Raw genomic sequence first — 17,887 nt, 5'->3', positions numbered from 1 at the left:
GTGTGTATTTCTGTTTGGGCAGTAGTTTCGTAATAACGAAGGATTGGTAATGACGTCAGAACAGGGCTCAGCGTCGCAAATCCATCATCGCCGGCTGAAATCCATGTCGAGAGGTTAGTGGTGCCTTTTATGAGCTGTGCTAGGTGGGCATGATGGATGCGAAATTGTGAACAAAACGACCAAAGTGCGAACACAGGCCCACGAAGACTCGCAGTTGTTTGAAAAAGATCGGTTTCAGGAAGTCAGTACTGGCGCACAGATGTCAGAAACAGGCTAAACTCCATCTCTGCACACGACGTGTGCGAGTAGTTTGAGCTGGCGGGAGCCGAAGCGGACTTTTCGAGGTTCAGTTGAAGACCAGCGCAGCTGAGGCAGATGAAGATCAGGGGAACGCGAGTCATCTAGGCGGAAAAGTCGGTTGAAAAGGCGATATCATCCAGATGGCATAAACAGATGCTCCCGTTCAGGCTTTGAAATGCAGTGTTCGTTATTTTTTGCAGCGTGTCTGGTGCGTTACAGATTCGAAATGGCGTAACCTTAAATTCGTATTGTCAGTCTACGGTAACAAAGGCAGTCTTCGCAATATAAGCAGCTGTCAGAAAATGGTCATGAAACCTCGATTACTGTCCTTCTTTGTCCTTCTCTCTCTCTCTCTCTCTCTCTCTCTCTATATATATATATATATATATATATATATATATATATATATATATATATATATATACAGATCAATTAAGGAAAAATGAGGGAGCACCGGACGCGATATTCGGAGGTCGTGGGTTCGGCTCCCACCATCGGCATTTTGTGTTTTTTTTGGTCTATTTTGTGTTTAATTATCTTTCCCCTAAACAGATTACCTTACTAATTTCTTTGATTCTACAAGTAAACATAAAAAAAATACATGAAGTACCATCCCCAACGCTTTCCTTGGCCTCGCCGACTGTTGGCTTCTTTCGTTCACACATATATATATATATATATCGACAAACGCGACTCAACGTTTTCAAAGAAGTATTTTTGTCGCCGACAGCTGCAGGAATAAACTATTCCCTTCGTCAGGGCAGCTTTACAATAATGATGTGCATTGGTCACCGGTTTGAAGAACAGAGGATATGTGACCTCGCCATTGTAAATCACTCGAGACCGAGGGCGAGACTACATAGCATGACGCACTCAAAGTGCCCCGCTGCGACCAAAAAAAAAAAACAAGTGGACATTGCAATGGTGCAAGTGGAACCAGACGAGAATGGTTGTGAAGTCGTTGTAAGCAAAAAGAAGGAACAAAAACAAAGAGTATAGAGGGGCTGGGCAAACGTGCGGTGAAAGGGGATATGAGAAAGGTTGAGCGGGGCTCTCGATTCGGCTGGAGGCAGCCCCCGCCCCGAAACCGGCGAGGAGACGGCGGCCCGTATCACGTCTCTAGACGCGCAATTTAGGGGATATGGAGGAGTGACAACCGACAGACAATTGTTAGGAGCCGCTAAAAACAGCACCATCTGCATGCTTTATGCTGTTTTCCTTGGTTTTATGTGAACTTCCTTCTAGAGACTGCGATGCCCTCTTTCAATAAATATCACAGCGACATTTCAATCTGTTACGGCGCCGCACTGCAACGACAAGTGGCGGACCGGGAAAGAAAGAAAAAGAGTGAAAAAAGGAAAAATGAGGAAGGAGAAAAGTGCGAAAGCAAGACAAATAAAAAGAAAATTGGAGAGAGAAAAGACTCATAACCGGAAATAACGTTGCTCACGAATACATGACGCCAAACCAAACGAATGTTCACGATATTTCTAAAAGCATGACGCACTTAGAATATCATGAACCATAGTGGGACTGTTAGTGATTTGTCAAGAGAGGAAATCAAAATCTTATACAGAAAAAACAAATTAAAAAGACAGAAGGCAAATGTGAATTTGATTCATTGCGAAATATATTTACGACACTGACAAGGATCGCAGCCTGCTGAACCGAAGTGTGGTCTCTGTTTGCTTAGATGAAGGAAGGAATACGGAGAAATAACGTGAATGTTTACGAAGAATGGACAAAAAATGCCACCAGGAAAATAGAAAACAAAGAAAAAACACAATCTAGCTTTTATACAGTGTGAGGTTGTTCCTTAAGTTGTCAAGAGCAACTCAGAATTCTCGCATTCTTATTGCCCATACAGGGAAGCAGTTTAATTTTGCTTCATTTAAGCAGAACGTTTCCTAGGAGAAGCATTGCTGCTATGGGCGAATCTATCAAACTTATGAAGTATGATCCTATTTTTTCCTTGTATTAGTGACGCCGGACTGGGGAAGAGTGACATGAATATTTTTAAAGCTGTGCAGTGGCAGACGCAGGTATTTGTGCTGTGCACAAATACCTGCGTGCAGCTGTGCAGTGGCAGACGCAGGACACCAAACACTGTCGGCAGGCCCTTTGGTTTTAACATTAACAAGCAAGCCTCTAACATTCCTGTCCCACGGCGCACAATACGTGGTAGATCCTTTAATATTATTGACAGCTGAGCACTCGCAGTCGCCGTCTTCGATTCCCCGTCCCCGGGGCTGCGTGCCCTCTCCACCGACGGAACCGCATGTGACGTCTCTGGGATGAGCATTTCCGCGCATAAGCGAGTAATGTGATAACCAGAGAGCTATGAGGATATAAACTGCTGGGCTGGAAGTCAATGGGCTAAGGTGAAGCCTGCGACTGTCATTTGAGACGGGAAAAAGTGGCCTGCTAAGTGGTTGGGAGCGCTGGTTGCGGGCGTTTTCAGTGTGTTTCAAATGAATAAATGATTCTTAATTCTGATGTAATCCTCTTGGTTATCAGGTGAGCCATACTGAAGGCCTTCGACTCGATTTAAATCACATTCATTTTTAAATATATCGATGATATCCGAATACTGGGCAAATGTCGCAGCTCACCATCAATCTTAAACCTTTTGGTGAAGCCGTAGTAGCGCTAGAATTACATCATTGTGCAGCTTATGTCGAGTATTATAGCACCGCATTAATGGCAAGGCTTATTTAAACTAGGCGAATTATTAACTGATAATGAACTTTGGATTTGTGCTACATAATTGAGTCATATGTCGTTAGATAGCATTTTTCGATTATAAATGCACTGGGCTTATTTGAGACCCGGGCCGTCCTGTCAATTTAGATGACAAGCCGAATGCGGATGGCCGTTTTTGGGGCGGTAGCTGCCATCGGCCGTATCGATAGCCGCGCGCTCAACCTTTCTCTTATTGCTAACCACCACAATTTTTCCCCGCCCTCTCTGTTGTTTTCATTGCGTACTGACATCAGATACAGGCCGCCCCTTATGGCCGTCTTTGGGCGATGTCGGCGATGAGCATTGCTCATGGCCACCTGCAGCTGCATCAATGACCGCGCAGATGATTCTCCCCCCCCCCCTCCCGACCTTTTTTCGAGCCCTCCCCACTTTTTCTTTTCTCGCTTTCTTTTTTGTTCCTTTTTGTACCACTGCACACCCGTTCTATTCTCTATCCACTTGCACTATTGCGATGCTGCTGTTCACATTGTTTTTTTACGAAGCACCGCCTATTGAGTGCAACATGCAATTTAATCTCACCCTCACTCGAGTGAGTTTTGTGGGTGGGGACACACTTATTGTTCTTAAAGGCGGTGAATAAGAAAACTTCATTATTGGAAAGGTGACTTGATGAAGAGAATAGCAATCCTGAACCTGCTAGCGAAATAAATTTAGAAAACGAACTGTTGCTTTTGTGGTAACGTTCTACTATGCATGTGCGTGTTTTGTTTGTGTGCGTTAATATTAGGATTACAAATTTACCCATCCACTGTGAGTTATTCAGATTTAGTTTCAGGAGCAATACAGGTAATGTTAGTTGCTGATCAGCAGAAAAATGTGGTTATCCAAAGGTAAAGCTATAAAGTACCCTAAATATATAGGAGAGCTTTGAAGCGCCACAATTCTATGCGCTTCATGGAAAAATGATTAAAATTTACAATTGAAAATGCCTAATTGGTCAAATAAAATGTATGACGCGAATAAATGGAGTTGAGATGTGTTCCTTGTTCAAAGCTATTTTTAACGTGAGGTTTTATGCAAAGATAGGCACATTTGTGATTCTCAGTATTAGTAATAGCCGTTTATCTACCTTTATGAAAGCTCTGCGCCCATTAATAGGGAACTGAGGCAGCATTGTGTTTTGTATTCTTTGTTATGAATGAGAGTTGATCTGTACAATGTCTTGCAATGAACAGGGGAAGAAACCGGCATTTAGGCATGTAAATGTTGAATTACATGTCATCATGCCGTTCAGGTGGATTACCATTTGAGCATTTTCTGCTCGCGACGCAGCAGGCTCAGAAAAGAGCTGCAGTCATAATTCTTTCATTACTATTTCAGTTAGTGTGACTACTTAAAGTAACTGAGCGCGGCGTCTTTTCACAGTGCACGTGTTAGTAAATGAGGACTATAACCTATAACGGCCTTTTGTAGATTGCAATGATGTCGAAGTCGTCGTAAGTCATTGCCGCTGACTTTGCAGCATTCAATATGTACTATATTGTTATTTAAATAGGCGATCATCTTAAATGTTTGTTCATGTATACATTTTGGCTAAACAACCTATTTTTGGTTAATGCATGCTCAAAACCACCGACACATGTCAGCCAAACTTTTGTGAATAGTTTCACCGGTCCACAAGAGATTGCACTTCGTTCGTAGTTTCAGCAAACTGCTTGGGCTTGTTATGGGCATAATGCATTATACATCTTGAACACAAAATCCTCGAATGTAGGATCATTCCGATCTGCGATGATCGCCGAGAAGACTAGATGTCTGAACGTTAGTGATGTAAGCGATAAGTTCTGTTGCTGTGTGCCCTACTATGTAACTTGACACAGGCGATTCCTTGAAGAGGTGCCGTAAACGTACTTTTACTCAATTCAACTTTCTGTTCGAATTCACGTGAAGTTTTTGTACAGTACAATAATTTATCTGTGCCCAGTTGGTTAGGCTCAGAAAGATGAGAGACAAATTATTTATTGTTAGTAAAACCACAGATAACCTTTTAGGGCAAAAGTTGCTGTTAAATGCGTTCTACATTGCTGTGACGAATCAACTTAACCCATTTTAGCTGATATTTATTTCCTCATAAGGGAGCACAAAGCAGATCTGCTGCGTCGAAAGCACACAACTTTCATGTTTTTCCCTCAACGCCAAAGTACTCGCTTCTTTGAGGATACCACTAGATGCAAAGATTATTGGAAGTATAAGAGCACTTTCTATTAACTGTTTGTAATTTTTACCTACTTGTTCTTATCTAGTTCTATTCGTCTTCACACGAACAATAAACTTACTTTCAATAGTCTGGTATGAAAGAACGTTATGGTGGTGATGAAGAGCAGTTATTGATGTCCTCATATTTGTAATAAAGGAAAACCTGTATAGAAAAAAAGTCACACGAGTGTAAAAGTGAATAGAGGTAACCTGTAGAAAAGACACAAATGAAGAGATATTCTTCAGAGCTCACATAGAGTACGGATCCCCGCTGGGTGTACCATACATCTTGTACTTGAATTGGTTTTCACCAACAAGGAACATTTTTCTCATTGCTTGGCATGGCGTGAAAGGGCGCATCAATGGGCTTAGGCTCTGCCTTAGCACAACAAGCATCTGGTTAAGAGCAGTCACCTGCGAGAAAGTGAATCGTAAATATTCGGAGTAATTCGGCTAAAAACACATGACAGATGAATAAATAAGAGAGCTATACTCATGGAAGATGTGACAAAGCAGCGCGGAACAACGGGACAAGAGAGAAGCGCTGTCTTATAACTCAGATTTTATTTCGAAGAAACACGAATTCTTATAAAATGTGCACCCCGTAATTAATGACACACTAGCAGCATATTATTCGAGGAATGTGAAGTGATCAGTTGAGACTCGTAATCATGGAAGCAGATTATATTTTACCATATCTAATTCTTTCTCTGTTAATCCAACCGATGGCGTGCTGCGATATGAAAGTTGCGTCGTTAATTGTTCGCATCAACTGCTTTTTGTGTTTAACGATTGCGTTGCATTTGCTGAGCTGAGGTGCATATATTTTAGGGGCAGCCTCTGCTATGCAACCCCATGTTTCTGAACGATTGTTAAATATAGTTTTTCTGTTCTAGAAGTCTTTCATCACCGAGCACAAAACGAATCACGCGCAAGTGTCGAAAGACATCGATGAGGGGTGAGGTAAACCGAACATGAGCAATGCTTTGTGCAGATATAACTTGCGTACAATCGTGAATATGATGAGCTCTTAGTCTCAACAACTAATTGCAGGCGGTTACGACTTGCCTTCACGTGAGATCCTAAATAGCTTTAGTATGCTAGCAGTCGCATTCGTTACACTTTGTGTTTGCTCGGCCATACCATGAAACCTACGCAAGAGGGGTGTAGTCATCATGATTAGCATGATCAGCTGGTCTATACCCAGTGAAAGCCGAAGGCTTCTCCCATACTCCTTCATATAACCTGCTTTTGTGCTGCATGTATTCACTTTAGGCATTTGAACTTTAACGTCATCCGCGCACCTCGCTTTTTACCTTCTACTACGCTTTTTCCCCCATAAAATCAATTTAATTAGCCTCAGCGACAACCGGTTATTCTTTCTCCTTACCAGATGTTCTGTCCATGCACATGTCTTCTTTAATTCCACTAGAATATTATCCACACGAGTTATTTCTCTGACCCATTCGGCACGTTTCTTGTCCCTTAGCGGTATACCTACAAATAGTCTGTTCCACGGCTCTCTGCAGAACACTCAGCATAAGTAAAATCGTTTTGTTAGCCTTAACATTTCAGCCCATAGGTAAGCACCGGTAAGACGCAAATATTATATACTTTCCTCCTAGTGGTATCTTTAAGCTGGTAGTCACTGTATGCAAGTGCTTACTATTTGCGCTACATCTCAATCTTCTTGTTATTTCTATTTCATTGGCCGGGCCTGCGCCTGCTATCTGTCCTAAGTAGGCATAGCAGCCTACTTGTTAGTACTACAATAGTCTTCCCGGTCAAAGATGGATTGACATTGTTAATGTAATATAAGAACCTTAGGGAAATGAGTGCGCTAATGGAGTAGCATACCCTCTTCAATATTGTTAGGACGCTTCAGGCAAGATACTCGTTCTGGAAAGGAAGCTTTCTGGCAGCTGTGCTCAATATATTTTGACTGGGAAAGTTGTTCCGCAACACACAATAAGCGCACGCCGACATACAGATTGCAATTTGCTATTTAACACTCATATTGCACAATGCATTTGTTTTTGTAGGTTAGGGATTTATTCGAGGTACTGGAACATGATCTATAAGCACGGCGGGAACGGTCCGCGTAAAAGCAGGTCCAGCGCGCGCACCGATAGCGATGTCACTGAAGAACAGCGCACATATCTTATTCTTCTCCACTTTTGCAGGTACATCTTAATCTTTACAATATTGCATTTATCATAAATATCAGATTAATTCCCCTCTAAAATTGACTTACATTAACATGGAGAGAGGCTTTGGGTGAATATTTATACGAAATTACTTGCCTCAGCAGCCCGTTGGTGTCGGAAATTTGGCGGATTGTCTTCGTAGGGTAATACAGCATAAATACCGCGTGGCACCATTAGCGTACACGTCAAGACATAGATAGCCGTCATAATCACATCGTGTGCTGATATGCGGTAACAAAGACTCTGCCTTTTAACCCGGACGTCAGACATCATATTTTGTGCACGTGTATCTTTTGAAGACTGGTCTCGCATATGGCACTTGGCGGCGTTGCAAGATGCTGACAATTTCTTCGTTTTCGAAGTTCAAATGTCCTAAACGAATGCTAATACGCAACATGCCTATTACATGTATTGAGAAATAAAAAACTCGTTTGAGGAGAGATAGAAATTCGTTTTTAGAAATGATTGAATATTTCTGCATATAGCGACATTAAGCTTGAAGTGTATTGCATAATGGCGCTGCCAGTTACTGCGCAAACCGTTCGAAAAAAGTTCGAACAAAAGGGTAATATTCATGGATAATGCAACTCTATATGTTGTGCGCCAGTCGTGGCTGAAGTCGAAAGTCTTGACGAGCACTCATTATATTCTTTAAACCGTGGAACAAGTCTGTACCGCTCATTTCTTCACGAACATAACCCAAGCAACTTGTCACGAGGTCGAATGTTAAGATAATTTGTTCATTTGAAATATTTTCAATGACAAGGTTCATTATCGGCTAGGCATAAAACTAGGAGAATGACTAGAACCTATATATTACATTTCATTAATGTTGGTCCCAATGGCTTTAATGTTGTGTTTCTTATCAGGTGGCGCAAATTTATGGTTCGGTTATGGTAATGATTCGAGCGTAATATACGAGTCTTCTCTGAGTCATGTCATGGTAGACAAAACTCGTTTTGATTTAAGCTGGAGGCACTGATGTCAGCTGAAAAATCTTTCCTGGTAACACAAGACAGAAAATAATTACCCCTGCAGTGCGCAGGAAGGTTTAATCAGAGTAAATTTATTAGCAAAGTTTTTGTCAAGACCTATCTGATTTTGAGAAGCGTTATGGGTGGAAAATGGGGAGGCAGTGACGCTTCAGCGATTTATACTAATTGTTTAAAAACATCTATGCTGATCTTGTTTTTGCTTATAATTCTCAAGTGTCACAGCCTGGTTCTGTGGATAAAATTGCATTGGAGTTCTTATTTACAGGTCAAACACATCTAAATGAACTATATTGAATAAAGGAAAACTAAAGAAAATTTAGGATCTAACTAAATTAATGGAGTCGATTGCTTCAAGGCTAAGGTTAAATCATGCCAAGCCCTTTAGCCCTAGCATGTAAATTGACGACGTAATGCTGAATAAAAATATTTAGGCATTCAGGCTTCTCCACAGTACAGGGTGACAAGTGAGGACTGGATGTAATTTTTTGAAATAAATAAATAATTTATATATATATATATATATATATATATATATATATATATATATATATATATATATGTCATCACTAGCGGTGATGCCTCTCGAACGCGGAAACGTTCGGAAATACCATTTGCGGCCTGAAGACCCTGCTACGACGTACCTTCACTTGGCTTTGGCTATCGATCGTTTGATGTCTAAGAATACATACATAATCCCGAGAAAATAAGGGGCAGAGCTAATCTCCGTGATTATCAACATACCGCAGGAGAGTTAATACTGCCGGCCGCCGCTGCTCCCAAGTATCATCGCTCGTCTGCACAAACTTTGCAACTTGGGCGCTGATTTGTTAAGTCACACTCGCTCTCAGCCCGAAGATACCACATTAATCGTTAAACGCCAGTAAAGAAAATTTTTTTCGCTGGAATAAAAAAATTATGCAGCCTGAAGAAATGAACGTTCGCTCACTGTACATTGGAGTCACATAGTATAACACCTTACAAATACAACAGAAAATCCTAAACATTCTCTTTATAGCGGTCTTGATACTGCTGGAGGTTTTGTTGAAAAAGGCTCCATTTCTTCCTTCCAAGTATTCACGAGTGATTCTTTCGACACCAGGAAAGTAAATTACGAATACCAGGCCATATCCTGTCTCAAACGTAAAGGAAAATATATACAGTTGATACTTTGAAGCTTCCCTTAATGTACGATGGTATTTTGGAGCATCCAAGTGAAGTGAATATTTTCTAACCCACGCCTATTGAGTGAGAACTATATTTCCCTTTGGGCTTCAGTTAAAACCTCAAGCGCTTTGCCTACCTTTTTTTCTACCCAAATGTATATGTTTGAAGGGAGAACTGGCTTTAGATTGGTTTTTTGCCACTCCCTTATAATGTACTTTGTTGAACTGGTAATGAAGCAGACAATATTAAAGAGCTGTTCGCTGTCCTTACTCAAAATATGAAGTCGACTGCTTCCAACCCCTTACATACACTGACCGCAAATATACTTTTTCGCTTCACAACAACAGTGAGCAACTTCTGAAATGTTCCGCATCAGCGTTTGCTGCGTTGTATCACATCAGTTGCCGCTGCTTTTGTACTTACTTGCCTAGGCTCGTGGCCAGACTCAAGTAACGTGGGCTTTCAGCAGCAGGCCTCCCTAATATACATTACCTTCAAGTAGGTTTTATTGCGAACATAGCGACAAGGTTCGTTTACTTTTAGGCCGTAATTCTCTGAGGTAGGAGACCAATGCCGACGAAGGTAAAGGTCGCGAGGCGTCGTTCGGCGACATCAGAGGACTGGCAGCAAGAATTGGGCGAAATATGCTGAAATTCAAAACGTTCACCCACAATGACCCCATAGTCTAGATTCGCCATACTGCTGTAATGCTGTGAGGAAAAGCCTGAAAATTGTCGTAAATGTAATAGTAGATTACGTGATAACTTTATATGGTAGCGCGAAACCTATCGCCCTGCAACACTCTTGTGTACCCTTACAAGCTGCATGAGTGTGCTGAAAGTAAAAATGCACGAATCGCACCTTTTAAAAAAACAGCAAAACATAAGGATGTGGGAAGGGTGCGCTTACAGGAGCTGCACCCTTAAGGGTGCAAATTTGTTAACAGTGTGGGTTGAGGCGTAGACGTTCTCGTACAATTTGCAGCATAGTCAACTAGAGGTTCACTAGGGCATGGTCATCAAGGCTAACCACGCTAGGCGCGTATGCCAGCCGCCCCACGTTTGGCGCCGTTTGGCGTGTTTTGTGAACTTGAAACGCGCGGACGTGTCTAATGACATCAGAGACAGTGTCAAGGTTATTTTTGGCAATTAAGAAAGTTGTACACATTGACGCAATGCACTGCAAATGGTGGCCGACTCTATCTTCCGCAAGAGAATGTTTGAATTGACGCATTAGAATAAGCGGACGATCTCTTCATTATAGGTGGTGCAAGTTTCACAGGGAAATTGAGAACTTTGGTCAAGGGTCTCCTCAGCCAGCTTTTTGCTCTGAAAAAAGACGCAAAAACGATTTCTAACTCGGTTGCAAACCATTCCCAATTCATCCGGTTGTCGAAGTTATTCTCAAACCAAATAATCGCCATATCGTTCGGATAGAAATTGACATTGGTTAGCATGGGGACAGGGTGCAGTAGGTTGTACCGTCTAACTCTTTGGTAATTAGTTAACTACTTCGCGACGTCCTCTCCCTCTTCTCCTGCAAACGTCCGTGGTTTCCGCTAAGACTGATGCGGAATAGGGCTAGCGGGGGCAGGGATATCGCCTTCTGGCTTCCAGCGTTGCGGAGTGCACGTTTGGAGTCAGTTCAGTTCCCTATAAGGATCGGAAGTGGTTACAGTCCAGCAAGGCGGCGATCATACGGTGAAGCTGCAGTTGTTCTTGTAGCGCCGTAGGTATTTGAAAACGGGTCGACTAAGCCCTGTCCACTCAATAGTAAAGGGGTGTTTATTTACAATGCAGGTGAGATCGGAACAAGGTGAGGCCTGCTAGCTCTAAAACACCACTGCTACTTCCTTCACTTCTCTTCTTTCTTCTCTTCTGCCACACAAGGCCCAGTTTTTGTCACTAGCATTACAATAGTGTCGATTTATTTGCCGTTGACGTTTTTAGATGTCTTGCCGTGCTCTATGGAGGTATTTCTTTAATCAAATGTTTTTATCTTTACTTCATATAATTTTAATGTGCCAATTCTGGGCCGTCTCTGGATTGTTTAATTTATTGTTTTATTTTAGTGGGTTTTCAAATGTTTTATCGTGTCATAGTTTCCTCACGTACTCATATTAAAATTTCTAGGTAAGCTCGCTTGCTTCTCGAGTTCCAATGTTGGGCGAGCTGAAAATGCTCCTAGTTCAAGGATAAAACAAATATTCCATGCACAAAAATACATTATTCTGATTCAATAGACAGGTTATCCATGACTGATGATCAATTGGCGCTTAAGGCCCGACTCCATAGATACCTGTGCGCCCTACGTGCCGGGCGCCGTGCGCGCCTGCGCAGAGAGCACCGCGCCCCGGCGCGCAAAAAAAGCGGCACACATCTCCAAGCGCATGGCGCAGTACGCGCCTAGTCACGCGCTGCATAATCGGCGGAACTTGTCGTGGAGGCTCTGCCCCCACTTCTGGAGCATTTTTACACCCTCTGTGATGAAAACACAAGAACATACAAAAGAAATGTTTGATATACACGACGCAGAGCGCCCGCTAATTGATCGATGCTTTCACGTTGGAATTCGGAGGCAAGCAGCGCGCGCGCCGAATATCTGGCACTGTAGGATCCGTGCGTCGTGAACGCGCTCGCCTGTAGGGGGCGCGTAGCGCATTCGCAGACTTCCTTTGGCCGGCGCGCGCGCATCCAACCGCGAGAACGCGCGCTTCGAGGGCTCATGGAGCTGAGCCTTTAGAAGAGAACTCGTTATTACTTCCCTAAGAATGAAGACTGGTGAGTATTCGAGAAAACTCCAAACCCTTTCAACACATCAGCAATCAGACATTCTTGTTAAAATATGATTAACACAAAATTGATTAAAAAACTCTCTTCTCATTCGCATTCACATTTCATGAAATGTTCGTTGCTTATTTTTTTCGCTAATATTTGTGTTACTAGTCTAGCAAAAGAAGTCTTGCGGACTTCAAATTTTGTTTAAAAGCAAAAGAATAAAAGTATTTAAAATAACCACGCGTATTTATTGTAACCAAAAGTTTAGAAGAAGTGGCAAATGAATATTAAATTCAGTGAATATCGAATATTTGGATTCATAACCAAGCAAGTTATAGATCTTCATCGCAGCCTCATCTGATAGGAGGGCAATTACCCACCAACTCTTGCGACGTGTGCCCTATGCTCCTGCTGTATGTTGGCGTCCACCAATGCGACAGAGCAATGCCCCATTGAGGACGCGTCATTTAGCGCTAGCTCGCTTCTCCCACAAGACTGTTCGCAACAGCTTCATCGTAGTTACGAACAAGTGGAAGAGGTGGCGCTGCAGATAGCGGTAACAGCTACATGCGTACTTTCCACGGCGCGAGCACGCTTGCAGACGACGGTGTGCGAGCTTGGACGCAAAAAACTGTCATGCGTTGCGCGACTCTCCTGCGCACCGAAAAGCAGCCGCTGCAAGGAGGCTGACAATAGGTGCTGGTCTAACTTCAGTGTGAAATATATCCGTGGGGCTCAGCGAAACATGGCCTCGAACAGAGCTTTCCATATAATATTGCCTGTTAGTGACATTAGATTTGTTTTTGAAGGGATGTATCAAATATAATCTCCTAAATTGTGTTTGTCAATTACTTTATTCATGACAAAGTTTGTTATGTTCTGATGTTCCTTTTTTTAGAAAAAGAGAAAATAAACAGCCTTGACGTAGACTGACACGGCAAGAGCGACGGTTTCTTCGAACAGGTTTCCCTTTATCCTGCTCGTTTTTCGTGTATGAACAACGCGCCGCTGCGTTTTTGGCGCGGTATATACCACCGCCGGCGCTGCGCTGGACAACACAACGGCTGCAGAATGAGGACTTACGATATGATGAAATTTTCACGGATGGAGGTGTTCACTCTGAGATTCGTTCGACGTGTAGCATTTGACCTCCAAAAGCTACACTATCCCTACAGAAAAACCAAAAGTTCTACGGGGCAATAACCTCATGTATTCTCATCTAATCGCATAGAACCTCGTACGATGTACATCAATATCATAAAATATCGTACTTAGTTTATGATAATGTACAAGAAACTATGAGACCTTATGCAATTATATGCGACTTATATGCGATTTCTTATGTGAATTGAGTGATATTGTGTGAGGAAATGTGATGTTATTACCTCATACAACTTTTTCAGTAGCATAACATTGAACAATTAATTAGCTCTGGACCTTTTGTACCTCGATAGGTGCCCAACGTTAAACGTGTTTGTCTAAAGAAAGCATCTTCCACAGCAGTTTCTGCGGTCAGTGTCAAAGGATCAGCACACGAGATTGGCACATATGTCATTATATATTGTAAGAAATTACAAAGCTGCGGCTATACCTTAGATTGTATGCGATATACAGCCCTTATGATAACGTATGAAAGCGGCAATTCTCAGAACACGACTAAATGTCTTCTGCTATTACCACTTTGATCTTGGTTTGGGAGGAAGGTAAAATATTTAATATTTCAGTCTGGCATACATTCACAACCTTTACTTGTTTTTCACTCCTGCCATTTTTGCAGGAAATGTCCACAACGTTTTTCGTAGATTAATACATCATTCGCTGGACAATTCTCGATGTATGCCTTCCAGCAGGCCTGAGGAATTGGATATTTCATCTTAGCCATCGTCCTAAGAAGCCGGCAGCCTGCATAAGAAGACATCCTGTGATTGGATACGTTGCATTTCATGGAACGGCGGGATGGTATATATATGAAACCTCAAAAAACTATATGTGCAGATGGTTTCCCCAAAAGCTTAACATATTTCAACGTTGGTTATATTATAAAACTAATGAACAGTTTTCGTTAAGTTATAGTTCTGTCTCTGCACTTTTACCCCAACCTTCCGCTCAAACGAAGAATTCCCCATGTTTCAACATTCTCACTGTGCCAAATAGGACATTATTACAAGTTCCCAAAATTGAGAAATGTTTAATTATTGAAATTCTTAAAAGCAATTGTAATATAAGCTCGATCCATAAAACAAGTTTTTAATGTATTTATTTTTTTTTTATTTTCAGATACTGTCAATCCCAATGAGGGCTTTTTACAGGAGTGGGTTCTTTGCTCATACAGGCATACACACATATGTACAGAAGGGTAAAATCGAAAACTCTTACAATACTAGCAAAAAGAAAAGAAGCAAGCATATAAAAAATGAAAGATACAGTCATTCACAGGTTGACGTCATCACAGGTTCACATTATACATAGAAAATAAAACAAACACATAATGATGTCATCACTTCCTCGTGGTTGACAATATACAATTTCCAGCAAGTTCAACAAATTTGTCGATAGTGGACTGTGAGACCACTTCCTGATCTAAAGAGTTCCAGTCTCGCACAGCTCGCGGGAAAAACGAGAAACTGTATGTGTTATTAGCACAAAAATATTCTTGAAGTGCGAGATGATGCTTATGACGGGTTTCTCTGGAGGTATTAAAAGAAATATAGGTGTCAGGATTTACTTTAATCTTGTTATGCAGGATGAGATACAGAATTTTGAGACGTTGTAGCATCGCTCGGCTAGATAATGCATGAATACCGTTCTCGGCCAGCATCTGCGTCGGCGAGTCGGTTCGCGTATATCTGTTACAGATAAAACGCGCGGCTTTTCGCTGGACAGCTTCGAGAGTAGATATTTGATTTTGGGTGAATGGAAACCACGCCACGTTCGCGTATTCAACTGCTCGGCGTATAATCGTCTCATAAGCCAGAAGCTTGGCTTCCTTTGTAGAGTACGCAGGGTCCTTTTTAGGAACATTAGCTTTCGCATCGCTTTGCTTGCCACATATTCCACATGAGCCGCCCATCCGAGATCTGCTGATATTACGACGCCCAAATACTTATACTGGGTGACAGAGTTCAGGATGATGTAGCAACTGTACGAAAAACAAAGTTTGGATTTCTTTTTTGTAATTGACATTGATACTGTTTTATTAAGGTTGACGGCCATTTGCCAGTTTGAGCACCATTGGACTATCAAATTAAAATCCTTGTTAAGAGCAATTTGATTTTGGCGCTTTTGCACTTCTCTATATAGGACGCAGTCGTATGCGAATAAGCTAATCTTGCATTCCACCTTGCTAGTTATGTCGTTTATAAACAGAAGGAACAGGATAGGGGCTAATACGGAGCCCTGAGGTACACCCGAAAGGACGGGTGCAGTTTGGGAAGTGTGGGCACCGTACTGAACAAACTGGTGGCGATCGGATAAGTAACAGCTTATCCATTTAACAACTGGCCCATCCCCTAAAATGTGCTGAAGTTTTGATAGCAGTTTTGCATGGCAGACACGATCAAAGGCCTTAGAAAAGTCTAGATAAATTACGTCTATTTGGGTTTGGTCGTTAATTGCTTTAGCGAAATCATGCAGGATCTCTACCAGTTGAGTAACGGTAGACAGACCTCTCCTAAAGCCGTGTTGGTAGGAATGGAGGATGTTTTTTTCAACAAACTCTGTGATCGATTTTAAAATTACATTTTCTAAGATTTTGCAGCAAGTAGATGTCAGAGAAATTGGCCTATAGTTTGACTGGCAAGACGAATCGCCCGACTTGTAAACTGGCACGATTTTTACAATTTTCCATTCAGCTGGGAGGCATTTTTCGGAGACTGATTTATTGTAAATTAAGCATAAGTATTTACTTATAGGTTCAGCATAACGTCTCAAAAAGCAATTGGGGATTTCGTCTGGGCCACTGCACTTTTTGTCATCTAAATTTCAAAGCAGCGATAACACACCTGCTTCGGTTATAACTGGCGCGCCTAGAGCATCATTTTGCTCCATATTATCCGGCCTGAAATCATGCGTGATGCATTATCAGGTGTAAATACGGAACAGTAGTACACGTTAAACGCTTCCGCTTGTTTCTTTTCTTCAGTCGCTGATAACGGTTTTGGGGCGTTGTCCTTGCGACCTATATAACGCCAGAATTTCTGTGGGGAGTGCTTGATAAAATTACTGAGCGTTGTACTGCAAAAGTGTTGCTTCGCTACTTTTGTTTTTCCTTTATCAATCTGTTCAATGAGTTCACTTTTTGGCAGTAGTCTGGAAGCGGGCGTAGTTTGTTGCGTTTCATTAATCTTTTAATTCTGCGTTTGAAATGTATGACTTCGCGTGTAATCCACGGATTGTGCTTATTTATAGTCTTTTTTACTAGTGGTACAAACTGCCTCAGGCAGTGCATAATATGAGCCTTGAACTGTAACCAGGTTTCATCAATGCTGGCGGAGCCCTCAGTAAACAGTTCATGGAAGTCGTAGTATTCGTGGGCAAGGTAGGCCATAATGCCATTATCATCTGCTTTGTTAAATGCGTACACGTGTTTTCTAGTACTGCACTGGCGAATTTGATTTGGGATCAATAGCGTGCACAGAACCATATCATGGTCAGATAACCCTTCAAGAACATCAACGTTATTCTTTCCTTTCAAAAAGTGATTACTTACGAAAATAAGGTCTAAGATGGAACTTGAAGTGCACTGCACACGGGTAGGCTTAGAAACCAATTGGGTCAGGTTGAAGGTAAATAAAAAATTGAGCAAGATATTGTTTGTTACATTGGATGGGCTCAAAGAGCTGCAGTTTACATCACGGAGGTTGAAGTCCCCTGCCATTATTATGGCGCTTCCCGACATGTGCTTGTGCATGTACTCTAGAAGCTGATCAAGGTAAGTCACTTCAGCTTGGGGGGGGGGGGGGGGGGTCTGTACACGGCGCCAACATAGATGTGGCTTCGTCCTGATCGGATCTTACACCAAACTGCTTCTACGCCTGCAACATCAGGCATTAATGAGTAGTGTATGCCTTGCCTGAGAAGCAAAGCAACACCACCGCCTCTAGTTTCTCTGTCTTTTCGCACAATGGTATAGCCCGGAGGAGCTAGTTCATCGTTTGCAATGTCAGCGTGCAGCCATGTCTTAGTCAAGCAAATAATGTCCGGTTCATGGGCGATCAGGATTGCCTCCAGCTGTTCAGTCTTGTTTACAAGACTGCGCACATTACCATTGAGAACAGTTAGGTCCGTCCGCGGTTTCGAGTCCGCTTGGCTGGTCCGTCGCTCGAGATTTCGTTTTTTGCAACTTCCACTATGTCGTTGATTTCATCGTCCCAGGTGTACAAGCGGTTATTTATTTTGACCTTATCGTGAGTCAAGAAAACTTTCTCTTTCTGGTCGCGATGCACTTTTGTTCTTTCCCATAGCTTCTTCCTAACGTCTCTTATGT

General features: G+C 42.1%; 1 long non-coding RNA gene across 2 annotated transcripts in view; it reads right to left on the bottom strand.

Moving 5' to 3' along the window:
• Positions 1-5,338: 5,338 nt before the first annotated feature.
• Positions 5,339-17,887, bottom strand: part of LOC146174113 (uncharacterized) — a 100,739-nt gene continuing 88,190 nt past the window's right edge. For both annotated transcript variants that reach the window (XR_014702381.1, XR_014702380.1), the window contains exons 2-3: positions 5,513-5,673; positions 5,339-5,422 (exon numbers count right to left, since the gene is read on the bottom strand). This is a non-coding gene — a long non-coding RNA (uncharacterized LOC146174113). The remainder of the gene's footprint in view (positions 5,423-5,512; positions 5,674-17,887) is intronic.

This window comes from Amblyomma maculatum, chromosome 11 (genome assembly GCF_055883805.1).
Source record: "Amblyomma maculatum isolate TAMU_Amacu chromosome 11, ASM5588380v1, whole genome shotgun sequence".
Classification (NCBI taxonomy): Eukaryota; Metazoa; Arthropoda; class Arachnida; order Ixodida; family Ixodidae; genus Amblyomma; species Amblyomma maculatum.
Note: the sequence above shows the minus strand (reverse complement) of the source record. Positions and strands in the feature narration are given on the sequence as shown.